The sequence below is a fragment of the Ranitomeya variabilis genome, chromosome 4 (genome assembly GCF_051348905.1).
Source record: "Ranitomeya variabilis isolate aRanVar5 chromosome 4, aRanVar5.hap1, whole genome shotgun sequence".
Classification (NCBI taxonomy): domain Eukaryota; kingdom Metazoa; phylum Chordata; class Amphibia; order Anura; family Dendrobatidae; genus Ranitomeya; species Ranitomeya variabilis.
In genome coordinates this window covers 619045121-619061613 of record NC_135235.1, presented here as the reverse complement: position 1 = coordinate 619061613, position 16493 = coordinate 619045121, and positions in this window count along the sequence as shown.

Below are 16493 nucleotides of genomic sequence, written 5' to 3'. Positions count from 1 at the left end.
ATCGAGGGAGATTATCAGTGGTCTTGAATGTCTTCCATTTTCTAATTATTGCTCCCACTGTTGATTTCTTCACTCCAAGCTGGTTGGCTATTGCAGATTCAGTCTTCCCAGCCTGGTGCAGGGCTACAATTTTGTTTCTGGTGTCCTTTGACAGCTCTTTGGTCTTCACCATAGTGGAGTTTGGAGTCAGACTGTTTGAGGGTGTGCACAGGTGTCTTTTTATACTGATAACAAGTTTACACACGTGCCATTACTACAGGTAATGAGTGGAGGAAAGAGGAGACTCTTAAAGAAGAAGTTACAGGTCTGTGAGAGCCAGAAATCTTGATTGTTTGTTTCTGACCAAATACTTATTTTCCACCATAATATGCAAATAAAATGATAAAAAAACAGACAATGTGATTTTCTGGATTTTTTTTGTCTGTTTGTCTCCCATAGTTGAGGTCTACCTATGATGTAAATTACAGACGCCTCTCATCTTTTTAAGTGGTGGAACTTGCACTATTGCTGACTGACTAAATACTTTTTTGCCCCACTGTATATGGATTCTAGACTCCCGATTCTTTAGAATCGGGCTGCCATCTAGTTTATCATAATCACCTGAGGGAGATCCGGTCCGATGGGCGTCACTGGTCTTTGTCCGGTGCCTCACATCTTCTTACGATCCCCGTCCTCCTGCTTGCTTCGCGTGGATGACGTGTCCCTTGGTCATCCACACAGTCTCCTCAGCACCGCGCTCCTGTGCAGGTGTACTGCACTGCGCATGCGCCACGGCTCTTTGACCTTTCCTGGTGCCTGCGCACTGCAGTACTCAGTACTTTGCTCTGCCCTCAACGGGGCAGATAAGTGCGCCTGCGCAGGAGCACGATTCTGGGGAGCCTGTGTGGATGATTCAGGGACGTGTCATCCACATGAAGCAAGCGGGAGGATGGCATCGCAAGAAGATGGGAAGCGCTGGACCAAGACCAGCAATGCCCAACGGACCAGACCGCCCCGCTGGTGAGTATAATAAAAGTTATTTATCTTCTCTTACAGGTCGGGTCGGGGGCTTATATACAGCATTATAGAATGCTGTAGATAATCCCTGAAAGGTGATGGCCATAACTCGTATCGGCCAAACCTGGTGACAGGTTCCCTTTAATTATTTGTCTTATTTATTACCATTTTGAATGTTTGTATTATTCTTACTACACTTTTTTTTTCATTGTTATAATTGATACTATTATTGTTTATTACAATACATAATTTCACTTTACTATGCAAAATGACAAGAGTCCTGATTTATCCATATATTATTTCCTTCTTATTGCAATTTTATTTCTTGGGTGAGTCTGGAGAGAACTAGGAAGATTGCCTGCTCAGCTCTTCCAAGAACAACTTCAATGTATTTTCAGACACACATTTTAATTCAGACTTTTTCCACACGCAGTGAGTCTTTGTAAAAGCCAAAACCCAGCAAATTAAAAAGTGGAAGTGGCAGATTAGGAAATTTATTAGGCATTTTCAGCTATTTTCCATATAGCTGCCAGCGACCACGAGTTCCAGGGACAATCTCAAGGCTTCAAGCCTTATTCCTGGAAATGTATGTACCTGAAAATGATCTTATTGATCAAAAAATAATCTCGATATTATACAATACATAAGACCACTCTCTAAATACTACACTGCTCAAAAAAATAAAGGGAACACTAAAATCCCACATCCTAGATATCACTGAATGAAATATTCCAGTTGTAAATCTTTATTCATTTCATAGTGGAATGTGTTGAGAACAATAAAAACTAAAAATGATCAACGTAAATCACAACTAATATCCCACAGAGGTCTGGAGTTGGAGTGATATTCAAAATCAAAGTGGAAAATGAAGTTACAGGCTGATCCAACTTCAGTGGAAATGCCTCAAGACAAGGAAATGATGCTCAGTAGTGTGTGTGGCCTCCACGCGCCTGTATGATCTCCCTACAATGCCTGGGCATGCTCCTGATGAGGCAACGGATGGTCTCCTGAGGGATCTCCTCCCAGACCTGGACTAAAGCATCCGCCAACTCCTGGACAGTCTGTGGTGCATGGTGAAGTTTGTGGATGGTGCGAGACATGATGTCCCAGATGTGTTCAATCGGATTCAGGTCTGGGGAAATGGTGGGCCACTCCATAGCTTCAATGCATTCATCTTGCAGGAACTGCTGACACACTCCAGCCACATGAGGTCTAGCATTGTCTTGCATTAGGAGGAACCCAGGGCCAACCGCACCAGCATATGGTCTCACAATGGGTCTGAGGATCTCATCTCGGTACCTAATGGCAGTCAGGATACCTCTGGTGAGCACATGGAGGGCTGTGTGGCCCTCAAAAGAAATGCCACCCCACATCATTACTGACCCACTGCCAAACCAGTCATGCTGTAGGATGTTGCAGGCAGCAGATCGTGTCTTGATAATTGCCAATAATTTCCATCTGTTGTCTATTCCATTCGCACAACAGCATGTCAAACAGTGTTGCTTCCTAAGTGGACAGTTTGATTTCACAGAAGTTTGATTTAGTTGGAGTTATACTCTGTTGTTTAAGTGTTCCCTTTATTTTTTTGAGCAGTGTACATTCTACATAGGCCAGCTTATAGTAAGGGTAAATGGGGCATTTCTCAAGGTTGGACCATTCTGGTCATTTTTTTAATTTAAGCACAAAGACAAGACCATTTTTTATTCAAATGCAATGCGCAGACCATTTTTTATTTAGGGAGTACTGAGTCTGCAGTTTTTTAATAATGAGTGGACACACAGTGAGCATTTTTTGTTTAGAGATTATTATGTATATAACTACAATATTCAGGAGCCACAGTACGGAGGTTTGATGCAAAAGCAAGGCGAACATCTGAACATCTGTAGAAATGAGGTAGAAATTGGGAGAAGTGATCATGATGGTCTGGACCAGGTGGAGCATAAAAGACAGGAGAATGACTTCAATCAACAAATAAGTCACCTTTCCCGAATGACAATATTTTATTCTTCCTTTGTCTGTTTCTGATCATTAAAATAAAATCCAAGCTCTGAACTTCATTTTCCTTAACAGCAGAAATCGGGGCCGTCAGTGGGTCTGCCCCCCTGCACAATTTCTTAAAGTTACACTACTTTATCAAATTTAGGAAATGGTGCAAAGCATTTTAATGTCTCGATCCTCAGGCCACTCACAATACAAAATAAAAGAAAAGAAAATCTGCAGCACATCAGCTTAAAAGAGCTGTCCGTGTTTGAGGACATTTTTCTTTTTACTTAAATGGATGTATTTTTGGCTACCGACCATTTTTGCAGTTAGGTATCTTTGTGCCCCTGTACATTCAGCTTTACTGTGGCCTGCAGTCATACATGAGCTATAAGGAACCCCATAAAATAATCAGACCGTCATTGCGAGCTCACTAATGGATTCTCATTTATCCCATTCAGCAGCTAGCAATAAACATAGTGCAACGCAAAGGCTATAAATGGAAAGCGGTGCAGAATTCTTAATGTAAACCGATTACAAAAATGATTTTTAGTCAACAATACATACATTTAAGTGAAAAAACTTACCCCCCAGATAACCCTTTTAAGTAAAAAAAAAGCTGTTTTATTCACCAGTACACATAAGAATTGTCATCCATGATTGGTGATTGGAATAGACGAGTCACAGTGGAAACGTTAAATGTGTACGTGTGTACGGGTGAATAAAACACCCTTTATTTTTTACTTAATTTGGGGAGGTGCAGATGTTCTTTGATCTTCCCCGTTCCATCATGTCATCAGATCCTCATTGAAGGAGCTGGGGCTAGGACTGTACTCAGCTGCAGGTCAGGACATGTCTGTAGGATGTTGTTGTGTTGTGTAATGAACATATTTAGCTGTATTTTGTGTTACGTAATATCTGCCATTCCAGAGCTATGGTATCATTGTAGTAATAATATCCAGGAACGCGGCTGAGGTGCAAGGAGAGGGCTTACCAGAAACATTGCTCACATGTGTATTCCTGATACGATGAGTGGCAGAAACTGATCATTTTTGCCAGCCAAAAATGTTACCAATGCTTTTTTAGGGGGTGTATGCATATGTGTAACGCCCCCTCTAGTCTACTTGTCCGTTGGCATGAGTATCAGTGTTGTGTGGTATCAGACTCCATAATTAGTTCCTTACTTAGTCTTTTCAGCTCCTTTGAAACTACAACTCCCAGAATAATCCAACATGTGCCGCTAGCCACCTGATAGCCATCGCAACTCTTAGCATGCCCTATATGACACTTTAGATACTGTGAAACCATAACTCTCAGGATGTTGGTGGTAAGAGACATAGGTGATCAATATCAAAGGTCCAGAAAAACACTCCTTTATAAGGGCAGGAAAGGCAATTACGGCAGCTAAATAGGAAAGTGTTCTTTACAGTTAGAGCAGTCAGACTGTGGAATGCTGATCACAAGAGATAGTAATGGCAGACACTACGATAGCTTTTATAACGGGTCTTCTCTTGCAACAAATGGCATTTTGGGTTATAAATAATGTAGCTATACAAACAGGCAAACATATTTTTCGAGCATGCTTAAGACACTCGGTTAGCATGCTCGGATAATGCCATCTTCGAGCACATTCACTCTTCACTAGTCAGGAGTAAGAGTTGTAATCAGTTTGAACTACAGCTCTAAGATCTAAGATGGTGAAATCTGATGAAATTTGCATATTCACTCCAAATTGGCTGGAAAATCCGATTTATATACAAAAAAAATTGTCACAAACTGAATCTGCCAGAAAGGTGTTGTAGCCGGCATTCCTCCATATCTTCTTCTACATACAGAGTTCCGACAATGCTGTTGCTTACTAGACGCCATGCTGTCACATGGGACCCAAAACTAAGATTATCATTTGTTATGAATGAATCTGTTCACCTTTAATAGCCACCTTCATTCTCTTCTTCCTATTACGAGCACATGCATGCTCAACAGAGTCAAGAGTGCATGTGCCCAGGGTGGTAGATGGAAAAGATAACTGTCAACCAAACAATTGGCATGTGCCTGGTGGAAAAGTAAGGAGAGATAGCCATCAGCAGAGCCAATTGCACATGTGCAGGAGAGGTGTGGGCGAAGTCGGGAGACATAGCTGTCAACTGAACAAGCGCACAAGTGCCTAAGGGAGAAGTCGGACAAGATAGCTATCAACTGAACAAGCGTGTATGTGCCTGGGAGAAAGGTCGGGAGAGATAGCTATCAACCGAGCCACGCGTGTATGTGCCTGGGAGAAAAGTCGGGAGAGAGAGCTGTCAACCGAGACACAAATGTATGTGCCTGGGAGAAAAGTCCGGAGAGATAGCTATCAACCGAGACACGTGTGTATGTGCCTGGGAGAAAAGTCGGAAGAGATAGCTATGAACCCGAGACACATGTGTGTGCCTGAGAGAAAAGTCGGGAGAGATAGCTGTCAACCGAGACACAAATGTATGTGCCTGGGAGAAAAGTCGGGAGAGATAGCTATCAACCGAGACACGTGTGTATGTGCCTGGGAGAAAAGTGGGAAGAGATAGCTATGAACCCGAGACACACATGTGTGTGCCTGAGAGAAAAGTCGGGAGAGATAGCTGTCAACCGAGACATACATGTATGTGCCTGGGAGAAAAGTCGGGAGAGATAGCTGTCAACCGAGACACACATGTATGTGCCTGGGAGAAAAGTCGGGAGAGATAGCTGTCAACCGAGACATACATGTACTGTATGTGCCTGGGAGAAAAGTCATAAGAGATAGCTATTTATCTAGCCAAGCGTGTATGTGCCTGGGAGAAAAGTTGGGAGAGATTGCTATCAATCAAGCCAAGCGTGCATGTGCTTGGGGGAGAAGTTTGGAAAAATAGCTGTCAACTGAACAAGCATGCATGTGCCTGGTGGAAAAATCGGGAGATATGGCTATCATCCGTACAAACGCACATGTGCCTGGTGGAGAAGTTGACAGAGATAGTTATCAGCCGAGCCAAGTGCTCATGTATCTGGGGGAGAAGTTGGGAACAGCTGTCAAACAAACCAGCTTTCATGTACCTGGAGGAGAAGTCAGGAGAACTAGTTATCAACAGAGCCAAGTGGTCATGTACCTGGGGGAGAAGTCGGGAGAGACAGCTGTCAATCGAACAAGCTTGCATGTGCTTGGTGGAGAAGTTGGCAGAGATAGCTGTCAACAGAACAAGTGCACAATCTATTGAAGGTGCGCGGGCAGAGCTAGAAGGAACGCTATGTGAGCGATTTCTTATTTCAGGTGGAATGTTCTCTAAATATCTTCCCATTTGTGTTCATTGTTCTTTTTGGTAATGCAAACCAATCTGTTTCTGTGTCTGTCTGAGCGTGCACGTGTATAAACTTCTACACTTAACTCCCGAAATACAGGCATGTGAGCCTTACATAACTACGGAGTGAACGCTATCCAGAAAAATTTTTCACTTTCCTTTTTAAGTTATACTTCCCACCCGCACTCCCTTTTATTTTGCCAGATTCTTGGGGTCTGGTGTGAGCTGAACCCTTCCCTCTTACCTACCGTCTGGGTCTGACATACCACATTAAAACGTCAAAAAAAAAGTTCATCGGGTCACAGAACCTTCCATGAAGTTGTTTGCAGGTGTTCTACGCTTTTTTTTTTAAATTATTTTGGGTTAAGGGTGGGGGAGCTGGCCGAGATGTTTATGCAATGGAAAATCAGGGGGACCCCGGAGGAATTACTGTCACGCGAAAACTGCGTGTGGTTTTCCTCTCTTTCTGCTGAAAATTTAACTCAATCAATCCTGAACTGCAGACGTTACATTTTCCAGCAGAGAACGTGGTGATATAACTGTAAGGTTGCTGAACGTACGGGTGAACATAGCACAAAAATTAGAAAGGCAGAAAACAAATATCAGTTGCGCTCCCAGGAAACATGTTTCAGACCTACATGGTACTTTGTCAAGGCAATTTGAGTTAAACATACAATCTCACTTATTAATTTTCAGTTTTCCTATTCTGCAGCCAATAAAGAGTCCATACAAACCAAAAGGTGCACATTTTTCAAAGTAACCCAATTGTAAAAATTGTTTTTTAGCCCAAAATGCCTGCATTTCCTTTGAGCCCAACTGGATCTACATCTGGAAGAGCGGGGAAGGAGTGAACTAGGGAGTACGTATTACGAATAAGAACGCTAAAGATCAGTGCAGAAGGGGTGACAGGAATAACTAAAAAAAGACTATCCATGTGACAGCATTTCTTGCGTCTGACTTCATGACTTGGACTGAAGTTTACAAGGCAGTCCCACGTAAAGGGAAAAGCCGTACGCAGGGTCTCATACTCATACATGGTGGATGAGCCCTTAGAAGGCCACTAATCAAGGGATTAGTATAAGTGCTGGAAAAATGTGACAAAGTTGTGATTAATGGAGAAAAAACTTTTTTCTAAGTTTGACCATCGAAGAAAAAAGTGGCCGAATTAGAAGAAAAAAAAGACAAACTTTAGGTCTACTGTTGCTACAGTCACTTTAGCACTGAACCTATGTGACGTTTCTCCTTGTGGAGAGTGACAAGCCAAGCCTTACATGTCAGAGTGAGGAGACTTATAAGCTATGCATGCTCCTCTTGGAATTTAAAGAGTCAACCTAAATGACTGAAACCATTAGTCCAGAGAGGAGGAATAGAGAAAGTGGAGTGAAAACCAACCCAGGACCCATGAGTGATAGTACTCAGTTCTCAATTTTAGTGATTTTTCGGACTTTAGGAAAGTAAAGGAGATAATTCCTGTGGAAGAGGCTTTGACCACATTCTCATTCCCTCGATATCTTGTTCTCTCGTCTCTAAATATCACTTGGCGCATTATGTGACCAACTAAATCCAAAATAATTCACAGTTGCGATATACTGTGACTCTTATCAATGGGAGGTCCAAATTTTCAACCTTTCAGAGAATGGCCAGTGTTTTGTTAATTTTTTGCAATATATCACAAAATGTATATTCTACTGCAAAAAAAAAACATGTAAAAACAAAAGAGAGTAACAGTTGTAATTAAAGATAACACAGGATATAAATTACTATATGTGGTACATGTTAGTATTATGAAAAGTGGGTCATTACACTATTCTTTGTTACCACTAGGGGGCAATTAGAGTAAAAGAAGTAGAAAAGCTAAATAACCATATAAAATGTATATTCAAATTGTCTCTTCAGAGAGAAAGAGGACTTGAACTCTACAGCGCCACCTGTTGGTAGTAGCGATCCTACAAGTCACAATCAACCCTTTAACGAGTCGTGCAATATGACTTAGGATAAAAGCCAAATCAGTATCAATTCGCAGACACGGTGTTTCGGGCTGTTGGTCCTCGTCAGTGCGAAGCATGAGAACTGATTTGGCTAGGTGAGAGGCTCTGGACTGGGGTCTAAGGGGTAACGTTTCTCCTTATGGAGAGTGACATACCAGCTGGCTTGTCAAGGTAAGGAGGCTTATTCGCCGTGCAATGCTCCTCTGGGAAATTAAATATGCAAATTGCCTCTTCTGAGAAAAAATGTAGTAATACATCACAGCAGCGAAAACATTAATGACACCTAGAAGTCAATCTGCGGATATATCATGTATTGTCTATGGGAAACATTTGCTATATCCGTTTTCTTACATGACCCAAGAACTCAAGAAACATTTAATTGAAAATGCTTGTAAAATAGTAAATATATAATAATAATAATAATAATAATAATAATAATATAATACTGTGTACAAAATGTTTATAAAGAGTTTGGATAAAAATCAGATGACTTTTTAGATGCTCGTGTGGAGTGGTCTGTTGCAGATCGTTTTTGCAGAAACTTCCTTATCCTGTGTCATCTACTTATTGACTCATATTGCTCTTTCGCTCTTTTTTTTAAAGAGGTTCTTAAGCAGCTGCAGTATGTACTTTTACACTACTATGTGGAGAATATCACAATACATGCCTTAGTGGCTGCAGAACATTATAACACACAACACAGCGGCTGCAGAACCACACAATACACCCCCTCTGCTGAGAGTCATAATATACCTCAGCTGCTGCAGAACCTCATTATACACCTCAGTTGCTGCAGAACCTCATTATACACCTCAGCTACTGCAGAACCTCATTATACACCTCAGCTGCTGCAAAACCTCATAATACACCTGAGCTGCTGCAAAACCTTATAATACACCTCAGCTGCTGCAGAACCTCATTATACACCTCAGCTGCTGCAAAACCTCATAATACACCTGAGCTGCTGCAAAACCTCATAATACACCCCAGCTGCTGCAGAACCTCATAATACACCTCAGCTGCTGCAGAACCTCATTATACACCTCAGCTGCTGCAGAACCTCATAATACACCTCAGCTGTTGCAGAACCTCATTATACACCTCAGCTGCTGCAGAACCTCATAATACACCTCAGCTGCTGCAGAACCTCATTATACACCTTAGCTTCCCAGAATCAGCTCTCACAGACAGTACCAGTCACCATAACTGCAGCACATCTGTTCTTATGCTGCGATAATGATAACAATAACCTGCAGGAACGGTTCTGTGCTCCATTGATTAAATTGTGACACTATCCCTTTAAATCTTACTATCCACTTTCCAAATCCAAATTTAACTATAAGTCTATATATTTTTTAAATTTCCCATTATTTGTGCTTTCAATAATTCTGCAGTCCCATCACACGCAGTTATGAAACCGGGAGTCATGTGACTTTCCCAAAAATACGACAGTGCAGCTCGAGTTATGAAATGAGCCGCTTCCCTTCAGAAGCATTACAGCCGTCCTGAACGTTCCCTGTTTACGATTCTGCCCTGTAAATGATGAAATAGGGAGACATTCTTAGGTGTTTGAGAAGGAAAAAAATGTTCGGAACGCTCCAAACATCAGTGTTACATTGTGATCACATCTCTGGTGGATGACGGCAAACACCTGGAAGCCATTCTGCTATCTATAGGGACTGAACTAACGGATGTAGCAGAGCTGGAGACGCCATCTATCATGGCACAGCAGAATAGTGAGTGCAGCTCTGGGGTATAATACAGGATGTAACTCAGGATCAGTACAGGATAAGTAATGTAATGTATGTACACAGTGACTGCACCAGCAGAATAGTGAGTGCAGCTCTGAGTATAATACAGGATGTAACTCAGGATCAGTACAGGATCAGTAATGTAATGTATGTACACAGTGACTGCACCAGCAGAATAGTGAGTGCAGCTCTGAGTATAATACAGGATGTAACTCAGGATCAGTACAGGATCAGTAATGTAATGTATGTACACAGTGACTGCACCAGCAGAATAGTGAGTGCAGCTCTGGAGTATAATACAAGATCTAACTCAGGATCAGTACAGGATAAGTAATGTAATGTATGTACACAGTGACTGCACCAGCAGAATAGTGAGTGCAGCTCTGGAGTATAATACAAGATCTAACTCAGGATCAGTACAGGATAAGTAATGTAATGTATGTGCACAGTGACTGCACCAGCAGAATAGTGAGCACAGCTCTGGAGTATAATACAGGAGGTAACTCGGGATCAGTACAGGGTAAGTAATGTATGTACACAGTGACTGCACCAGCAGAATAGTGAGTGCAGCTCTGGAGCATAATACAGGATGTAACTCAGGATCAGTACAGGATAAGTAATGCAATGTATGCACACAGTGACTGCACCAGCAGAATAGTGAGTGCAGCTCTGGAGCATAATACAGGATGTAACTCAGGATCAGTACAGGATCAGTAATGTAATGTATGTACACAGTGATGGCACCAGCAGAATAGTGAGTGCAGCTCTAAATATAATACAGGATGTAACTCAGGATCAGTACAGGATCAGTAATGTAATGTATGTACACAGTGATGGCACCAGCAGAATAGTGAGTGCAGCTCTGGGGTATACTACAGGATGTAACTCAGGATCAGTAATGTAATGTATGTACACAGTGACTGCACCAGCAGAATAGTGAGTGCAGCTCTGGAGTATAATACAAGATCTAACTCAGGATCAGTACAGGATAAGTAATGTAATGTATGTACACAGTGACTGCACCAGCAGAATAGTGAGTGCAGCTCTGGAGTATAATACAGGATGTAACTCAGGATCAGTACAGGATAAGTAATGTAATGTATGTACACAGTGACTGCACCAGCAGAATAGTGAGTGCAGCTCTGGAGTATAATACAGGATGTAACTCAGGATCAGTACAGGATAAGTAATGTAATGTATGTACACAGTGACTGCACCAGCAGAATAGTGAGTGCAGCTCTGGAGTATAATACAGGATGTAACTCAGGATCAGCACAGGATCAGTAAAGCAATTTATATAAAAAATAACTGAACTGCTCATCCACATGTGTCAAAATAAAATGGCACAGTGGTTGCAATGTATTCAGACTCTATGCCGTATGACGCATGTCCTACATACTGTCGTCTGGGTAGAGTATGCTGTAACACATATGAGCATGAAGGTGACTTTAAGGCTCAGAACACACAAGTTTTGAAGCATTATGTGATTTGTAATTTAATGTAAAAAGTAAAACTGTTTACAATAGCCCATAGTTAAATTAGTGACTATTGCACAACACAATGATATTGAAGTTGTGCCACTGTGACTCAGAAGGCGGCATCAACGGTATGCTTCATATTGGATGAATCATTTACAGATTTCAGAACTCAGTGCTGGTTCATTTCCCTGAACAATGGCGTTAAGGGAAATGAAGCACTGTTCTGCTAATGCCAGCATTTAGTAACAAAGCCTGTATTACTGAGCTATACGCATTAAAGAGAATGTATCATCTTCATTAAAAATGATTTTATGTAATGATTCGCATAAAAAACTAAGATTTTACATTTTTTTGCAGCTTTGCTATACAGACTTGGACAGTATGAGCAGAGTAATCTCATTATCATTAGGACATGGGTGAGGTATTGATAGCTCTACTGTGTTATTAGACGCCTAGATAAGGCTGGTTAGTATTATGTACTAAAAAAACATATCAGGATCTTAATCCAAGTTCTATCTATCTATCTATCTATCTATCTATCTATCTATCTATCTATCTATCTATCTATCTATCTATCTATCTATCCCATGTCTATCTATCTATCTATCTATCTATCCCATGTCTATCTATCTATCTATCTATCTATCTATCTATCTATCTATCCCATGTCTATCTATCTATCTATCTATCTATCTATCTATCTATCTATATCTATCCCATGTCTATCTATCTATCTATCTATCTATCTATCTATCCCATGTCTATCTATCTATCTATCTATCCCATGTCTATCTATCTATCTATCTATCTATCTATCTATCTATCTATCTATCTATCTATCCCATATCTATCTATCCCATATCTATCTATCTATCTATCTATCTATCTATCTATCTATCTATCTATCTATCTATCTATCTATCTATCTATCTATCTATCTCATATCTATCTATGGTCTCTGAAATGCATGTCAATACACCATTCAATCTTAATGGCTTTATGATACTGATGAAGAAAGTCAAGCACTCTTCTCAGCTAAAGTGGGGGAAAAAATATTTGATACACTGCCGATATTGCAAGTCTTGCCACCTACAAAGAATGGAGAGGTCTGTAATTTTTACTGTAGGTACAGTTGAACTCTGAGAGACAGAATCTAAAAATAAAAAAAACATAAAATCCCATTGTATGATTTTTTTTAAAAATTAGTTTGCATTTTATTGCATGAAATAAGTATTTGACCACCTATCAACCAGCAAGAATTTTGTCTCTCACAGACATGTTAGTTTTTTTTTAAGAAGCTTCCTACTCTGCACTCATTACCTGTATTAATTGCACCTGTTTGAACTCGTTACCTGTATAAAAGACACCTGCCCACAAGCTCAATCATTCACACTCCAACCTCTCCACCATGGCCAAGACCAAAGAGCTGTCTAAGAACAAAAGGGACAAAATTGCAGACCTGTACAAGCCTGGGATGGGTTATAGGACAATAGGCAAGCAGCTTGATGAGAAGGCAACAACTGTTGGCACAATTATTAGAAAATCTCCCTCTGTCTGGAGTTTCATACAAAATCTCGCCTCGTGGGGTAAGGATGATTCTGAGAAAGGTCAGGAATCAGTGCAGAACTGCACAGGAGGACCTGGTCAATGACCCAAAGAGAGCTGGGACCACAGTCTCAAACATTACCATTAGCAACACATTATGCTTTCATGGATTAAAATCCTGCAGGGCAAAGTCCCCCTGCTCACGCCAGCACATGTCCAGGCCCGTTTGAAGTTCACCAGTGACCATATGGATGATCCTTAGGAGGCATGGGAGAAGGTCATGTGGTCAGATGAGACCAAAATAGAACTTTTTGGTATCAATTACACTTGCCATGTTTGGAGGAAGAAGAAGGATGAGTACAGCCCCAAAACACTGCCCCAACCGTTAAGCATGGTGGGAGAAACATCATACTTTGGGGGTGCTTTTGGAGTGGCCCCCAGACACAGGGCAGCGGGGTACTCGGTACCGGGTCTCTCGGTTCCGGGAATGTCACGGTGGGCCGACCCGGTCCGTGGCCCTGCTAAGGGGCACCCAATAAAAGGTGTAGATGTTGGTGTAGGTTGCAGTAAATGACGAGGACACAGGGTTGCAGTCTCTTTACCTCTTTACTGAAGGCTTCGGCATCCGCAATCCAGAGCACTGCTAACAGGGCTGTCTGAGACCGGCCGGTCCGAAGGCACATCCAGAGTTCCCTCAGGTGGAAATCAGTAGCCTACCTACTAGCGCCTGGGTGTTGCAGTACTTCCCTGCTGAGCACCACGGGATAGTCCTCACAACTGTCGTGTATGTTTCTGTTCTTTCTCTCCGTCCCCCAGATGGTTTGGATAGGACGCACCCGTATGACGGGGTAGGCCTGGAGTTATTTTATAGGGACCCTAGAGATGCCCCTCTCCCACAATTGCCTCCGTTGTCTTCATTAGGTGAAAAAGGTGAGGCAGCCAACCTAAAATTAACTGCCCTGCCGTAGTTCAAAGTAATGCGTAGAGTCTATTACTTCCTCGGCGTTCCGGCCGCCGGCTACGCGCCTTAGAAGGATGTTGCCGATCTCGGGGCACGACTCCTTCTGATTCTATCGCCTTTATGCTGTGATCTCGTTTCTCACTTCTCCACAATATACCTCGCTTCGTGTCCTTTCTTTAGATGCCGCAGCAATGAGGTGCAGGCACGGTTCCGTAACAATCTGTCCTTTTGCTAGGCCACTGTCAGGATCCCACCCCTGACAGGGACCCCCCTGAGTCTTCCCAAGCAACGCTCTCCTCTCACTAGTAGTGTTGAGCATTCCGATACCGCAAGTATCGGGTATCGGCCGATATTTGCTGTATCGGAATTCCGATACCGAGTTCCGATATTTTCATGATATCGGAAATCGGAATTGGAAGTTCCCAGTGTATGGTTCCCAGGGTCTGGAGGAGAGGAGACTCTCCTTCAGGCCCTGGGATCCATATTCATGTAAAAAAATAAAAATAAAAAATATGGATATACTCACCCCTCCGGCGGACCCTGGACCTTAGCGGTGTAACCGGGAGCCTCCGTTCCTAAGAATGCAGTGAGTGTAGGACCTGCGATGACATCGCGGCTTGTGATTGGTCGCGTGAGCGGTCACATGAGTGGTCACGCGACCAATCACAAGCCGCGACGTCATCGAAGGTCCTTCACTCTGCATTCTTAGGAACGGAGGCTGCCGGTTACATCGCTAAGGTCCAGGGTCCGCCGGAGGGGTGAGTATATCCATATTTTTTATTTTTATTCTTTATTTTTTACATGAATATGGATCCCAGGACCTGAAGGAGACTTTCCTCTCCTTCAGACCCTGGGAACCATCCAGCATACCTTCCGATATTTGTGTCCCATTGACTTGTATTGGTATCGGGTATCGGTATCGGCGAGCAGGGCCGGTTTTAGGCAAAGTGGGGCCCTAGGCAAAGTTTAAAATGGGGCCCCAAATGCTAACATATTGCACGTCACACAGAAGCATTTCGGTTGTATTTACCTGCGCTGATCTCAGGCCGCTAAACGAGTGTGATCGACAATACTGAAGTCGTTGGATGCTTGTTTCCAGGCCTCTTTCCACCATCTGAGAAAGAATGATGGGACAGAACCATCACTAATAGATCACTAACAGATCACCATACAGTATCATGTTATCAGCAGCACATCTACAGTTTACATCGGCGATGTGCTGCTGAGAACAATGATTTTTATTCCGGCATAAACAATCCAATCACCCAATGAATATGCAGCATTTTGCTTGTTTAGTATAATACACCCCATAGTCCTCCATATATTATAATGTGCACCACAGTCCTCCATATTGTAAAATGCACACGCCATAGTCCTCCATATAGTATACAGCAGAGCCCCCAGTGGTATACAGCAGAGCCCCCAGTGGTATACAGCAAAGCCCACAGGGGTATACAGCAGAGCCCCCAGGGGTATACAGCAGAGCCCCCAGGGGTATACAGCAGAGCCCCCAGGGGTATACAGCAGAGCCCCCAGGGGTATACAGCAGAGCCCCCAGGGGTATACAGCACAGCCCCCAGTAGTATACAGCAGAGCCCCCAGTAATATACAGCAGAGCCCCCAGTAATATACAGCAGAGCCCCCAGTAGTATACAGCACAGCCCCCAGTAGTATACAGCACAGCCCCCAGTAATATACAGCAGAGCCCCCAGTAATATACAGCAGAGCCCCCAGGGGTATACAGCAGAGCCCCCAGGGGTATACAGCAGAGCCCCCAGGGGTATACAGCACAGCCCCCAGGGGTATACAGCACAGCCCCCAGTGGTATACAGCAGAGCCCCCAGTGGTATACAGCAGAGCCCCCAGTGGTGTACAGCAGTGCCCCCAGGGGTATACAGCAGAGCCCCCAGTAGTATACAGCACATCCCCCAGTGGTGTACAGCAGTGCCCCCAGGGGTATACAGCCGAGCCCCCAGTAGTATACAGCACAGCCCCCAGTGGTGTACACCACAGCTCACATCCCCCCCTCTCCTCTCCTCTCCCCTCCTCCCCTCTCCTCTCCCCGTCCAGTAAAAAGAAAAAAAAAAAACACAAGCTCCTCACCTCTCCACACGTGCCCGCGCTGCTCCTGTGTCGGCGGCTGCAGCTGCTCTGCCTGGGACACAGTGAGTGCGCGCGCACCCGCTGTGTCAGAGGCAGAGCGGGGAATGATGGGAGAGGGGGCGTCAGGTGACGCTCTCTCCTCCATCATTGCTTTGAACTGTACCGGCAGACGCCGGTACAGTTCAATGCGGCGGGGGAGTCAGCGCTGGCGGCAGGCGGGCCCCCTGCCTCACAGGGGCCCGGGGCCCCATAGCGGCTGCGTGATTTGCCGCTAGCTGGGGGCCCCTGGGGGAGTGGGGGCCCCAGGCAGCTGCCTGGTCTGCCTGCCCCTAACGCCGGCCCTGTCGGCGAGATCCGATATTTTGCTGGTATCGGCCGATCCAATC